The sequence below is a fragment of the Pinus tabuliformis genome, chromosome 8 (assembly GCF_031772625.1).
Source record: "Pinus tabuliformis cultivar Carrire ecotype Pingquan chromosome 8, CPIR1, whole genome shotgun sequence".
NCBI lineage: Eukaryota > Viridiplantae > Streptophyta > Pinopsida > Pinales > Pinaceae > Pinus > Pinus tabuliformis.
The window spans coordinates 1068846883-1068863529 of NC_142294.1; positions in this window are offsets into that span (position 1 = coordinate 1068846883).

Below are 16647 nucleotides of genomic sequence, written 5' to 3' on the forward strand. Positions count from 1 at the left end.
GTTCCAACCCTGAGTCAAAACCCAACAAGGTGAATGGCAAAGGGAAACATATCATTGATGCAGAGCCCAGCGTCATTGTTGCCACCACCAAGATCCAAAAGAATGAACCCGAAGACCCAAAGGAGGGGAAACGTCTTTTCCACTCCCAAATGTGGGTGAAGAGTTCGCCGCTGCAATTCATTGTCGATAGTGACAGCCAAAAGAACCTCATTTCAGTAGAGTTCGTGAAGCGGTTAGGCCTACCGACTACACCACACCCGCAACCGTACAGTATTGGGTGGCTTCACGAAGGATGAGATCTCAAAGTCCGCCAGTAGTGTCGCCTTCCCTACAGCATCAAGCCCTTCACAGATGAGGTATTGTGTGATGTTACACCTTTGGATGTTTGTGATGTACTATTAGGCCAACCATACTTATGGAGGCGACATGCTGTGTATGAGTCAAGGCCTCGCGCTGTCATCATTTCCGAGTGATTCATTATACAGGATACCAGAGGTAGCCCCACATACTGCCACCTCTTTAATCACTACTAAGAAAGGTAGCACGCTCATCTCCCAGACTAGGAAATTCATCTGTCTGGTTCGCTCCCAAAGTAAGGGGAAGATCGTTGCCACATCCATGACCCCTGCAAAGGGTTCCTCCACGCAGCAACAGCAGCAAAGGAATACGGTCATGATAGAACATAGGAACAACTTCTCCTCACCCACAGGGGTACCACACAAGCTTCAGGTGGGCAATAAAGTCTAGTTACATCTGCATAAAGAACGCCTTATAAGAGCCCATCAAAAGCTCCGACCATGCCAACATGGTCCTTACACCATTACTAAGGCTGTGGGAAATAATGCTTTGGAGCACAGCATTACTCCATTCTTTCAGCTACACCACGTATTCAATGTGTACTACCCTCGACCATGCTTCCCACCATTACTGGACACATCCGAGATTGCATAACATCGCACCAGGGACCAAGTTCAGCAAATGGAGGAACTCAACGCAATGGGGACAATTGCTTCCTAACGGGGGAGGAATGATCCATGTGGATGTTGGTGGCCACCCACCTATCCCATTTGGACCCCCACAACTATCTCTTTCAGTTTTTTATTTTCCAAAATTGTAGCACAGTTTACTATTTTTAACAGTTTTTCGAGTCCTAAACTTCCGGAGCCATTTTGAGGCCCTAAACGACGTTTTTTTGGGAAATCTAGGGGCAACACGGGTCCATGGACTGATGTTACCCTTTCCAAAGTTGTAGTGCTCGGATAGATCTTTCTAACGAGCTATTATATGCGTCAAACGAAGATCGTATGCCAAAGTTACGACCCTGGGAAATTGATGTACCAATTTACCCAAACAGGGCCCACAATTTGGCGTTTCATCTTCTAGGGTTAGGTTTTGGGATGTGAAGGGTTTTACATTATTTCTCAACAATAAATAGGCCTTTGAGCCTCATTGTAACACAGTTCAAAGGCATGTAGCTACCACATCTCTTCTCAAAGATAAGCTACCATCGCCCTAGCTGGTTTATTTCCATTTCTGGTTGTAAGCATATTTCAGTATTTTCCATTAATGAAATAAAGCATTATTTTCACTGCATCTTTGTGTATATGGTTATGTCTGTATTTTTTTGAGTTCCTGTTTAAATCCGGATCAATTTTCCACCTAAAATTCTTGTGTCTACCATGTTCTTTTATTTACTATTATCACTGCATAAACATTAATAATAATTGAAGATTAACTAATTCTCTGAAAAGATTTAAAAGTGTTAATTTATAAGGAATATTGACTCACCCCCCTCTCAGTATTTCCAACAATCTTGTTGTCAAACTTGTTCTTGAGCTTTCCTTAGGTATATCTCACTTTTGGAACACAAAGTTTGATCAACCTTGAAAATTGAGCCCATAATGACCAAGTTTTCCTCTTGAGTGCACTCTTTCATCACGAAGAATTGCACCCTCCCTTGAGTGCATGAGCACAAGTCAAAGATTCAAATGATTTTCTTTCATCCTTTCGGCATGCGCTAATGTTCCCTCCTTGCCTTTGATCACATGAGTGCACCCTAAATGACTAAAGGATTGAAGACATGTTCCTTCTTCCCTTCGGAGTGTGTTAGTGCACCCTCTCTGTCTCCTTGAGTGCATGAGTGCACTATGAAGGCATGAAGGCCCATCAATTCACCCATTTGATGCTTCAAAGTGTGTCACTGCACCCTTGATGATTTCATTCCCTTGCTCAAGCGCATGAGCGCATTGTAAATCCCTAAATGACCCTTAACATTCCTTTGTGATTTGAAAGTGTGCCCTTCCAGTTTGTATGCCTGCTTTCTTATGCATGCAACTGATTTTATACTGTCGTTGATAGATTTTAAAGATCACTTACATTTGATGGCTCTTTGTACATGATTTAGGAGATATTTCTACATAGTTAGGTTGCATAAAATTAATCTCTTCATTATGAGTCTGTTGCCACAAACAATTGTTCAAGCTACAAGTATTTTCACCCTTTCATCATCTGTTGGAGCCATGCCTCCCCGTAAAGTGGCCTCCAAAGAAGTATCAGAATCAAGCACTGAGAAACATGTTGAATTTACCAAGCCAAAAGTTCCCATTTATGTAGACACATAGTGCTTCATTGATAAGACTACTAGGGTCACATGGAGTAGTATAAACAACACATTCATGCATAAACATTTTCCTGTAAACTTGGAGGACTTGGAAGTGTACATCAACATTAACAAGTCCAAGATGCATAGGATTGCATCCATATTCCCAGTCATGCTGTTAATTTTAGGTTTGTTCTATGCTTAGAGCAATTTATTTCAATTTTCACAGTTAGCTCAATATCTTTTCCAGATTAGCAATCACATTAGCATTAAAGTAAACTACAGATAGAACATAAACATAAATCGTAGAAGACAAGCCAAGGCAAGAGGACACAATATGTGGCGCTAGCCAGGGACAAACCCTAATGTGGGGAAAGCCTTGATCAATTCTTCTTATATGTTCCTCAATAGTTCATCAAATAGAGAGAGAGATAGTACATTTACAACAGAAGTCAACACTTTGACTTATCTAGATAAAGGCATAGATCATCTCTAAGAAGATGATACATGATATCACTTGAAGACATGCAACTTCAACTGATTCTCCAAGGTGACTCCTTCACCTGTCATTGTACTGCATTTCGTCATCATGTTGCACCTCACTACGTTGTACCATGCTACACCCATCATCACTATGTTGCATCTCATCACACTTCATTAATCATGACGGTACCCATCACTGTACTACATATGTGCCATTGTTGCACCATGTTTCCATACTGACCTATGTGTAGGCTACACCTTGCTTGTTTTTTGTCCCTTGCTTGCTTGTTGTCCCTAGCATGCTTGTTGTCCTTAGCATGCTTGTTGTTGCAAGCTAGCTTTCCCTTGCATGTTGGTTGTAACATTACATGCTTGTTGTATTTGCTGCTAAGTACCATACAATTGTCCCAATGTTAGTTAGTTTCCCCTTGCATGTTTCTCTCCTTTGGAGATAGATTCTTTGGCTATTCTGGTAGTTCCTGGCAGTTCCGTCAGTTCTAGCTGTTTTGTCCGTTCTCGGCTATTCTTAGCTGTTCCCGGCAGTTCTAGCAGTTCTGGCAGTTCCCGGTAGTTCCGACTTCTACCCTCTACATTAGCTTTCCTGGTAGTTCCTGTTATTCATGGTACTTCTGGCTTCTACCCTCTGTGTCAGCTTTCCCGGCAGCTTTGACAGTTCTCGGCAATTTCGGTTATTCCTGGCAGTTCCGGCTTCTGCCCTCTGTGTTGGTTTTCCTGGAAGTTCCGGCAATTTTGGAAACGCTTGGCAATTCCAGTTGTTCCCGGCAATTCCTAAAAGTTCTGGCTTCTGCCCTCTACGTTAGCTTTCTCGGCTGTTCCAACAGTTCCTGGCAGTTATGGCTATTCCCAGCAATTCCGGCTTCTTCCCTCTGCGTCAGTGTTCCCTGCTGTTCCAGCAGTTCTTGGCAGTTCTAGCTTCTACCCTCTAGATTACGGCAGTGTTATCCCTTAGGATTTTTCCTCCTATTAAAACCCAAAGACAAGTAGAGAGAAAGAGATCCCAAGTGTGTTGAAATGACTTGAAGGCCACCTCCATTTATACTAAAACGTTGAGCACATGTGGGGTTTATTTGGTTGTTGGCCAACCTTGACGAATTGTCCCATAACACAAATAAATTCATATCTCCATGAATACTTATCGGAATCGGATGGTATTCAGATCAATCCTACACCTCTCGATGAGAGGAATCCAAGAAAAATATCAGCTTCCATTAATAAGATGACCCACATGGAGTTTGGCCCTAGTTGTGAATTTTAACATTCCCTCTCAAATAGGGAGAACTCCATCCGTTGATCCATATGTCCGACTGTACTATCTCTGCCATCAGTGCCCTGCACTACTCTACTAAGCTCTTTTCTGCTAAGATTTTTTGTGCTCTGCTCTACTTTGCTGAACCATGAAGAAGAAGAATTGATCGAGAATGTCTTATACCATTCTTTACTGACCCGAAGTCTGTTTCATCTGAAGAGAGTTTTTCGCATCACTCTTACTAGCCCGAAGTCAATTTTATTGATCCCAGATCAGTTTCATTGATCCCAAATCAATGGGGATCATCCTAGCATAGGGAGTACGGTAGATACATCAATGCGTCCATCGATAGTACTACTATGGTCCCTAAACCCATTTCCCTACTCATTGATTAGATGAGAGGTACTTCCCATGAGTCCTAGACTGCATGGGTAGGATGCCTCGATAGAAGAACTAATCATCTTGTCCATAGGAGAACGAATCATCTTGCCCCACAGTTTCCATGAGAGAACTAATCATCAGCCTGTCTTCTGCCCAAGCTTTGGAAGCGTTATGTGGATGACACTAATGTCATCTGGTCTCACGGCCAAGAGGAGTTAGATCTCTTCTTTGATCATCTCAATAATCAATCCTCGGCCATCAAGTTCACTAAGGAACAACAAGTCGATGGTTGCCTGCCATTCCTTGATATTCTTATCTCGAAGGATGAGGATGGTTCCCTCTCCCACCAAGTGTTTCGCAAGAAAACTCATACAGAGCAGTATCTTCGTGCTAGTTCCCACCATTTCCCGACCTAGAAGTTGGGTGTTCACAACACCCTAGTGACTCGTGCTGTAAGGATCTTTGATGAAAGGAGCTTTGAGGAGGAGAAATCCCATCTCCTTAATGTCTTTGTTGAGAACGGTTATAGCATACATTTGGGACAAAAGGCTTTCCTCAAAGCTACTAAGAATTCGTTATCTAGAAAAGAACCTAAGGATCGGATTCCTGGTGTACATCTTCCTTATGTCCAATGGACCACGAATATGATTGCGAGGATTCTTAAGAAGCATAATGTCCCCGCAACCTTTAGACCTCTTAACACCATTCATAAGTCCCTCAAATCTGTGAAGGATCCTATCGACCCCAAGGACATGAAAGGTGTTTATATTATTCCTTGTTCTTGTGGGACCCCCTATATCGGTGAGACTGGTCGCTTCATTAACCAAAGGATTAGTGAGCACGCAGCTGACCTCAAGCATATGAGAACCAAGTCTTCCACTTTAGCAAAGCATGTGGAGAAAACCAATCATCATGTCTGCATCGAAGAAGCTAGTGTGATTGCTAGAGTGTCGCAATTTCATCACCGGAAATTTAGGGAAGCCCTTGAGATTGAGAAAAGGCTGAACAATCTCAATAGAGAGGATGGCTGGAAGATCAGTAGTTGTTGGGTCCCAACCCTCTCCTCCTAGTTGTTTTCTCCCTTTAGTATTTTTTTTTCTCTAATATTTAAACCCTTTGACTTTTAAACTAATATTAATATTTTTATTTGATTTGATTTGTTTTGATTTATTTATTTGATTTTTTATTATTATTATTATTATTAATATTATTATTATTATTATTATTATTATTTGTTTTTATTTTTATTTATTTATTTATTTTATTATTATTTTATTTTATTTTTATTTTATTTATTTATTTATTATTATTATTATAAAAAAATTTAATTAATTTTTTTTTTTTTTTTTTTTGAATACTTGAATTCTCTAATATTTATTTTTGACTATTAAACTTTTTTTGTTTATTTTTAATTTTATTTTTTTATTTTTTTTACCCTTAATAATCTATATTGTAATCTCTCTAATATTTTTATAGGGATACTCTTTGACTTCAAATATGATACTAATCTATTTATTTTAATATATATTCATAAATATAGGTCCTTTAGCTTTTATTTTAAGAAAGAAATAACTATTTATAGATTATTCTATTTTTAACTTATTCAACTAACTAATATTTATAAACATCTTTGATAACCAATTAATTTATTCATTTATTTTCTTAATTTAAATTAAGATTTAAATGTCCCTTAACTTATATTTTATTTAAAATATAATTAACTTATATTTAATTAAAATATAATCAACTATTCTCTATGACTTGATTTATTTTATAATTATAATATATTAACTCGCTTATTCTAACATATATTTGCAATTATAAAAATGGTCCATTTATTAAGAAATTAATAACTGAACTTAATTAAATAAATTATGCCCTTCATGGTCTAACTAGCCGTTCCCTGGTCAATCTAGCTGTTATCATTTTAGTCGTTACCTGATCTGGAAATTTGGTCATTGGACATTCTGCCCGATCTATTTATAATGCATAGCAAGATTTCCTCATTCAACTTGTCCTGACAATGAACCACACTGGTTGGTTCGAAACACGTCGGCAAAAATATTTCTATGTGATTTTCGCCGAAGATTCTTCCCAAAAAAGAACTAATCATCCCAGCCCACAAGAGAACTAATCATCATGTTTCATAGTTTCCATGGGAGAACTAATCATCCTAGCCCACAAGAGAACTAATCATCTTATTCTGTAGTTTCCACGGGAGAACTAATCATCCCGGCCCACAGGAGAACTAATCATCCTATTCCACAGTTGCCATGGGGTATCAGAGGGGAGGTTTGAACCTATCATCCTGTACATAGTGCATCACCAGGGGAGGGTGAGTTGCCTTGTGGTCGTATGTTGCTCCAGTAAGTACCCCAAGCCCCCTAGAGCTCCCAAATCTCGATGCATGCGACATGCAAGACCCTTATAAGAAGGTCTCTCAATGACTCCAAGTCATTCGAGAAAGTCACAAATTTGACCTTTCCCTAGGGCTTTGACAAAATGACTGCAACCTGTACATCAGTCTCAATGTGATGGAGCCTCCTCACTAATCGACTTACCATATCCCAGATAAGGCAGTATTTGATGTCTATCTACTCGAGCAATCATCGAATATGGGATTCCTCAATAATCGAATCCCCCCTCTGGATGTCACAGAGAATCACAGTGGTATTCATCATGTGTACAAGCAACTCACTTAAGAGATTTTGCAACCATGCAGCTTCACACGAGATCATACTCGTAGCTATGTATTCGATCTCGGCGGTGCTTATAGCAACTAACTTCTGCTTCCTGCTCATCCATGATATCTAAGCAGAATCCAAAGAGAACCAGCACTGGGGAGTGCTCTAGTGATCCTCCACATTGCCTGCCTAGTGAGCATTCGAACAATCATGCAGTTTCATATTTACGGTAGTGTATCTCAATCCATGAGAAATTGTGCCCTGAAGATATCTCAGAAGATTCTTGGCACCAAGCGAGTGAGGCTTAACCAAATATGAGCTCACCATTGTAACTGCAAAACATATGTCCGAACAGAAGTTCACCAAGAACATCAACACGAATGAGTTTATAAAACTCAGAGGCATTTCCCAAATCTGGTCCGACATCACTACCATATAACTTCTGAAAGTTAAGATCCTCGAGGTAGTCACAGGCTTGTAGTTTATCATTCCACATCCAAAATCCAACTCCCTCTTACTTCTGCAAATGAGAGGATCTGCACCTATGAGAAATAGGTCGTCCTCATAAGGTGCCGATATGAGAGGTCTATCATCCACAACCTTCGGGTAATGGTTTGGATCGGTTTCACTCCTAGTGAATCCCAGCTTCATTAGACAACTATTAATCCTCTCATACTACACCCGGGGTGTTTTGCTTCAAGCCATAGAGGGCTTTCTTCCACCTGTATACATGAGATTCCTGATCATGAATTTCAAACTCCTCTAGTTGTTCCAAACCTATGGACCTGTTGCATGAGGGGAATGGTCCCCTTATAATATTTTCCTTCTATACATCTCAGACATGTACCTTCATACTCTTCTTGAATTCAAGCATCCCTATCACCATCTGTCTCACATTGGGTAGGGCCCCATAGGTAGACCTCTTGTGTTATAGATGTGATATGTCAATTGACATGATCCCCAATGGACCATCCTTCAACTTGATACAAATTGACAACCCTGAACCCATGAGAAAAAGCATCTTTGAAAATTCTATTTTTTAACACATACCTTTCCATCGATGAATGCCACCTTGAAACCTTTGACTTCCATTTTTGACATGGACACTAGGTTCTTCTTGCGATTAGGTACATAAAACAGATTCTTGTAAATGAATAGAGTTACCCTCATTCAATTGAGGGGTAACATTCCCTACACCCTTTCTGGAATAGGTGGCATCGACTCCAAGTATAATCCCACGGTTGTTTTCGTCTCTACTAAATTCAAGAGAGCACCCTTCTATCTGATGAGGTCTCTTGAAGCACTACGATCAATAAGCCAGATTCCCAAAGAATCTGAAGGAGAGGGCCAATACAAGATAACGCTTCTTTATCTTTTCAGAAACAACATTTTATTTTTCATACCTAGGGTTCCTTGCTTTCCCTGAAGAGTCGGTCATTTCCTTGATGACCTACATTACTTGTCATTCCTATGATCATTGAAGATGTCCCTGGAATGATCGTTATCATCATCCAGTGATGTGTCCCTACCTCAACACTCCTTTGCATAATGGCCGAACTTATTACAACCAAGGCATCTACCTTTCCTTCCACCCTTAGATCTGGACTTCCCATTGAAGTGATCTTTAGGTAGGCCATCAAAAACTTTTGTTGCGCCATTCTGATAATATCCTCTACTTCGACTTCACCCTTGGTGAATTTGAAGAGGGATGAGGAATCCGTTGATCCCTTTTTCCTTTCCCAACTATCTTCAATGATTGCTCTTACACTCTTTCTTGGGCATTGCCTTCACCTTAGCTCTGAGACCATGTTAATTTTAGGTATGTTCTATGCTTAAAGAAATTTATTTCAATTTTCACAGTTAGCTCAATATCTTTTCCAAATTAGCAATCACATCAGCATTAAAGTAAACTACAAATATAACATAAACATAGATAGTACGTTTACAAAAGAAGTCAACATTTTGACTTATCTATATAAGAGCATAGATCATCTCTAGAAGATGATACATGAGATCAGTTGAAGACATGCGGCTTCAACTGATTCTCCAAGGTGGCTCCTTCACCTATCGTTGTGCTACATTTTGTCATCATGTTGCACCCCACCACGCTGCACCATGCTGCACCCATCATCACTATGCTGCATCTCATCACGCTTCATTAATCATGACTATACCCATCATCGTACTGCATTATGTGCCATTGCTACACCATGTTTCCATATTGACCTATGTGTAGGCTACACCTTTCTTGCTTGTTGTTCCTTGCTTGCTTGTTTTCCTTAGCATGCTTTTTGTTTCACACTAGCTTTCCCTTGCATGCTATATGTAACATTGCATGCTTGGTGTATTTGCTGCTAAGTACCATACAATTGTCCCAATGTTAGTTTGTTGTCCCTTGCATGCTTCTCTCCTTTGGAGACAGATACTCTGGCTGTTCCGGTAGTTCTCGGCAGTTCCGCTTGTTCCTAGCAGTTCTGGCAGTTCCCGTCAGTTCCGACAGTTCCCATCAGTTCCAACAGTTCCAGCTATTCCAGCAGTTCCCGGCAATTCTGGTAGTTCTGGTTGTTCCCAGCAGTTCCGGATTCAAGCTTTAGAGGTGCATATGATATATTGGTCGAGCACTTCTTTGCAGTTATCTTCCATATGATATTCAAGATATATCTTCCTTGCATGATTGATTGGGTGAAGGAGTCACTACAGGATATTGTGAAATGTTTTGCATCACACGAGGGAACATACATAAGATGTTTTTGTTTTCAGATATCCCTCATCTCATGTCGTGATATGTGACCAATAAGGTGGTCATGCAGGAAGTAGAAAATCAGTTGGAAAAGGGATTTTCAGGAGTTCTTCATAGGAGGAAGAAATCCCCTTGGCCCACCTTCCCATTGAGGATCAAATTATATGATTTGAAGAGCCACAAGGTGACAACAACAAAAATAAAAGAGTTGGATCACTTGCACTTCACCACTAAATACTTTCATGGATATGATCCGAGGAGAGTGTTCAAGCAACATTGTGAAAGGATTGGTTTCAATATGGGATATTCATCGATGTTCACAACAAAGATTAAAAAGTGAAGAACCGATATAATGAAGTTAGAAATATACATCCAACAACAAAGACAAGTTCATCACGACTAGCTCAATATTTGCAGGACCAGGAGGAAAAATAGATAACCCCTCCAACAAGGAAAGTAGCTCCTAAGAAGAGTATCATATATGATTCGACAAGCGAGAGTACCAAGAAGTGGAAATTTGATCCTTTTAATATTATGGTCTATTCAAAGAAAGTAGGAGAGGAGGGAAGTAGAAAAAGAGGAGAAGAGGAAGTAGGTTGAGTTGCTCGAGAAGAAATAAGAGGAGGAAAGGAGAAGGATAGAAGAGGAACAACAAAGGCAGTCCCAAGAGGAAGAAGAAACACAGAGACTAGAAGAAGAACAATTGACTCAAAAGATAGAAGAGGAAGAGTTGGAAGAAGATGATACCATCCAACCTATGGATGATGAACCAGGTTCCCTAAAGGAACCTCCTCTCGTAGGTGGTCATCTCTCATTCGGTGAAATGGGGATCACACCTCCACCGACAGATAAATTCATGGATGTATGTAGTGTCACATTTGATCATATTAAGAAGAGGGTCATGTTGCAAATGTATATATACTTTTTTAGGGATCCTCAAAATCTAGTCTTAGTTTCTATAGCGAAGGTGATAACTTCCAACACCATAAGGAATCTTAGGGCAATCATGGCGGCAAATTGTGCTTTATCCATAGCAACACAAGACAACTTTGAATATCTACTAAGTGAGAATTCTATATTGAGTAAAGAACTTGTTGCGGTGAATCAATAGGCGAAACATATTATGACGGAGAATCAATGGCTATCATCACAAAGTTTCAACACTACAGAATGGAAGTCAACCATGCAAGAGTAACTAGGGCCAATGGAGGACACCATGGTACGACTATATGATGAGATGATACTTACGCAGCAGGTGACAGCTCCTCTTGTTGGGGTTCAGAAGAAGCATAGGAAGGGGTAAAACTCTTGAAAGTAGCAAACAAAGTGGTTGACCATATTCAGGAGTGGGCTACCAAGTATCTAAATGCTTCTCAACATTTGGAAAAAATACATTATTTTCATGGAGATAAACAAAGTTCAATTGAGACTCCACCATCAAAACTACATGCATATTGGAGAATAGACAATTAGCACTATTGTTGTCTATAATCGACTACATTATGGTTTCGAGTCTCAAACACAGGAACATGGGATGCCTGCAATAAGAACACTTGAAGCAATCATAGATAGAGAGATCATCTTCTAGGAGATCAGAAAATACAATGAATAGATCGAGCAAGAAAGATAACAAGAAGGCTTGGAGGTCACCAAGGACATTATTATAGTACGCCATCACACTAGTCAAAGCACATATGAAACTTTCATGGCTATGGAATAATGTACAGTCAAGCTCCAATACCATATTGAAGGAGGCACTAGAGGTGAATATGCGGTATGTAGGGGAATTTCTAGTTCAGGTCAAAGCCATCTCAATGGAGTTAATACCATGGCACACATACATTACAAATGAGCTCCATGAGGAAGAAAATGATTTATCAATTTGATGAGCATTTTTCCAATTATCAGTTTGTCTTATATAACCATTATCTCATACATAATTTGTCTTATGTAATAGAAGGTATGTAATGAAGCCCTAGGGACACATGCGTAATATGAATAGTCACATATGGAATGTAATATGTCATGAATATACTATAAACAGTGATAGGAGTTGAAGAGTCATGAGGAAGCTCAAACATAATTTTTATTTGTTATAAATAGCTCCTCATAACTCAAGCTAGGGGCTTGGATTCTTTCCTTGGCTTCTCTTGTAGTGCATAGGATAAAGGTAATTCTTTGGAGAAGCAAGTTGTGGCTTCATGTTCCACTATTGGATTTAGTGTTTCATATATGTAACTATGTACTTAGGATCTTTCATTCTTAATCAAAATATTTATGAGTCGACACTTCTTCATAAATATATCATAGATATAGTATGACTATTCTTGTTATGTTTATGGTATATGTTGCTTTAATTACATACTAAGTTAATGAACTAATTCATTGTTTAGATATATTTTTTATTGAATGAGTGTTATTATGCTTTAATGATTGTTAATTTTATTATATGGACTAATTTGTAGGTAATCAATAAGCTTTTCTCTTCCTTCTCAGGTCCCCCTTTAGGATAGCACTATTACTTTTCTAATCATACACTTGTTTTCCTTTACCAGTTGTGGAAGTCTCCCTCTTGCACCTTACATTGGGTGTCTCACAAAGCTAACATACTTGCTGCCCCAAAGAGGTGTCATGTTCTTTTGTGTGTAATCATAACCAAGGCATATATTTGAAACCTTTCCAATGGTGGATGGACCATATGACTAGATGGGACTCCTACACCAAACAATGTGAGGTCTAATTGGGATTTCACATCAGGGAGATCCCCTTAAAATGTTGGTAGCATCCAACATCGTCAAAATATTTGGTGCTAGAAGGAGGGCCAAATGAAAAGCTGAGCCTTTGAAGTCTGTTTGAATCTCCTAACTTTATTTCTTCATCCTAGATCATAATCCCAAGATGTTTTTCCAAAGCTTTAGATCTTTCAATCCCCATGGAATTTTTACATAACTTGTCACATTTAAAATTGATGGCAACGGTACAACAACAATCATTGATTACGTAATTATTCAAAAACAAATATCAAGTGGTTTTTATTTTGAAGATATCCTTGCACGATTTTTTACCCTTACATTGGATGGTCGTGTGAAGTAATGGTGCTATTATCTACCAACTACTTTTATCTCGTCTTTTAAACAATTGGTTAACTAGCTTCGTTGCGTCTTCGACAAACATGAATATCAAGATGTTCTCAATGAATTGATCAACTTAAAATGGAATTGAATGAATCCCTTGAACATTTTGTTAAGAGATTCCTTCATCTTTGTTATGAATTTCCAGTTGAGGATGTGGATTGGCAGTTATTGGGTGAGAAGTTTCATTTTTTAGTCTGGATGTTGAAAAAATATTTTGAATCTGATCCATTATTTCCTCTAGATAAAAATGAATTTCAACATCCTGAGGAATAATCAGATATTCCTTTTTTCCCACGTCCTCCTCCTTTTGATGTTCTGTATTTTAAACCTCAACCAATCATTAAAACAAAAGATCAATGTGATGATGAAGAATTGATTTTTCTTTCACCCTTGATGGTGATTTGTCTGATCCTATCAATCATCCATCTTTGAATCTTATATTCCTCTTGTCAATCCTTAGTCAAGTGGAACTCTTGGACAACCTTGACCCTGATGATTTACTTTTCACTGAATTATATGGGAATGATTGTTAAAGTAACATGGATGAACCTTTATTTCTACAAGAACATTCAGATTTGTAAGAATTTCAAATGGAGTCTGATGCGATCATTGAAGATTTTCTTTGAGGTATAACTCCTTTTGATCAAGAAGATGGCATGCTTATCATTGATTATTTTTTACGATAATCTCGAAAATCTATCCAATCACCCTTCATGTTTTGAATCTCATGATTTGAATAATGATTCTTGTCTTGATATGTATCTGACCATGTTTTCTCATAATTCAAAGTCAAGTCAGGTGAGTAGGACACTTTATTCTACACTTATGGTTATGTTAGGTTCCTACCACCTTGACAGTATTTTTTATTTTGGACAGTTCATGATTCATTTTCATAATTTCATCACTAATGTCATCACGTGGGGCATCATCTCTCTCTTGAGGGATTCTCATTTTCTTCACGTAAAATGTTTCAACCCTAGGGGAAGAAATCTTAATTTCACTATTGAACTTCCACCGCTACACCCCACCTCAAGAAAATATTTAATCCATGATGTGGAAAAAAATAAGGGTTTTAATAAATCTTCTGCATCATCCCTAGAAGAATATCACTCGCACGACAACATGGATTGTGGTCAGTCTGTTAATTTTTCTTATGATGTGGATTTTTCTTTGATTGGTTTTTCCTGTCAAATTTTCCCTAAAGGTTGTTTCCATGATCCTATTGCAAAGTCCTGGGAGAATCTTATCAGTCTAGACCAATGTCTCATGGCCTATACTTACGTGCACTTCATAAATTCTTTTATGGCCACAAACCCGGTGATTACTATTGTTATGGAGTCTTTCATTTGATACAACAGTCGAGTATGTTACACCACTATGATCACACTTCATGTTTCCTTGTGTCAATGTGTATATTTGCATTGTTTATCCTTTTCGTTGCACTATATTCTATCTTGGTTTTCACAATCACATCCTTCCATCCAAAGGTTAGGAGCAGCTCCTATGGATGCATTGGAAGTTCCATTTCACATGACCTGGCCCTATATTGTTTAGATTAGGATATGATAGGTTTCATTTCGTTAGATGCATTTCATTCCTACTTTGTGATTCCACTTCTCCTTTTTAGTCCTTGAATAAAGATGGTTTTGAGCTTCAAGATGATGTCGCTAATATTTTGTAAAAGGAAAGTTGTGGTAACATGCAAAATTTCGCTTATTTGTTACCCTCTTTTGTGTTTTGGTTTACATATTTCAAGTCAATGATTTTCTAATGGAAAATATGATCCTTTAGCTGGGAAGCTGTAAGAAAACCATGATGCCCATATCCATTTAGGATTCTCATTCCTACACTCGAACCTATTATGAATAGTGTGTACTTTTTTATCTATCTGAGTAGAGTAATATAAGGGGAAAAAATTTAGCAATTAAATCATTAAAGCTATAAAACTTGTCTCTCAAGGAGAAACATATTCTTCTCTCAATAAGTTGGGATCCCTCTTCTGCCCATTGAAAAATAATAAGTTCCTATCCATATTCCTATTGAAAGAAAGAAAATAAAGGGTGAAAGAAGAGAAAGGCTTACTGTGCAGGGAGGTAAAGAAAGTGACTTTGTCAGGGTACTATATAGGCTTGTTGGCAATGAAGCAATGTTTGTGCTCCTAAAGTGACTCCATTGGGGTACTCTCTAGGCCTATTGGCAACATAGCAATGCCAGAGATGTAAAATTCATACTCTGATTGTTTTGACTCATCATACTGTATTACCCTTACTTATGTCGATAGGATAATGATATGATGATATGGTTTAGTTTATGTTGTATTACACCTAATGGATCCCATTAATAAGTATATTTTAAGGCCCATTTTTCTATCCTCCATCCTATAAAAAAATACTTTCCTCACATTAATTTTCAATTTTTTGCTATAATGTGATTAGTAGAAAGACTAAAGGGTATTTGTCATACTCTATGGCCTAATGTGGTTTATGTGAAGGAAAAATATAATTTTTTAGTAGATTTATGATGTAGAGGCGTGTTGGAAGCAGCTAGAGGAAGTGTAGGAGGTTTGTCCCTTGCATGTACTCTCCTTTAACTCGAATTTATCCCTAGAATCACTCATATATAGCTCAAGGTCCACTGGTAGCCGATGAAATAAAGTGCATGAGAGGATCTAAGGGATCTACATCCACTATTTTTGAGGTTTTGGAGGGACAAGGGAGTTTCCCCTCAATCATCTTTTGTATAAATAAATAAGCTTAAGGGCTCATTAGGATTCAAAATTTTGGAGCTAGGAAGAGATATTGAGATCCCAAGTTCTTGAGACTATTATTTCCATTTTGATATGATGTATTTGAACTTCATTTCTTGTTAATGAAAGGTTCAATGTTGGTCTACATCTGGCTTATCTTTGGAGGGTTGAGACCCTTGGATTAGGGCCCAACCCAAAGACTATAGTCTCTCTTATGTATTTTCTTTTATCATTATTTGAATTGTGGTATTTACTTCCTTATTTAGGTAGAAGTTAGATTGAAAAAATTGTGGTTGTAGGTCTAATTACCACCTCTCTTGTGGAAATGTGGTTGAGGAGTCTACAACAGCAAGCCAAAAATATGTGTTTGTTTTCCTTTGAAAGATGCTAGGATTTGGTTTATAGCTCTCTTGCATACTTATTATCTACATCCTAGAAGTTAATATTATGTCTTTACATATGGATTAGATGCATGTTGTAGGATAGAGTAGACCTTGATGAAATAAAATTGAACTCATCCTTTCCATCTTGATTTGTTTCGTTGTAATTTGATCACAAGATTTATGTTCTTTCTTAGAGTAAGAAGGGGTTGGTTGCTATTTTGCGGGTAATA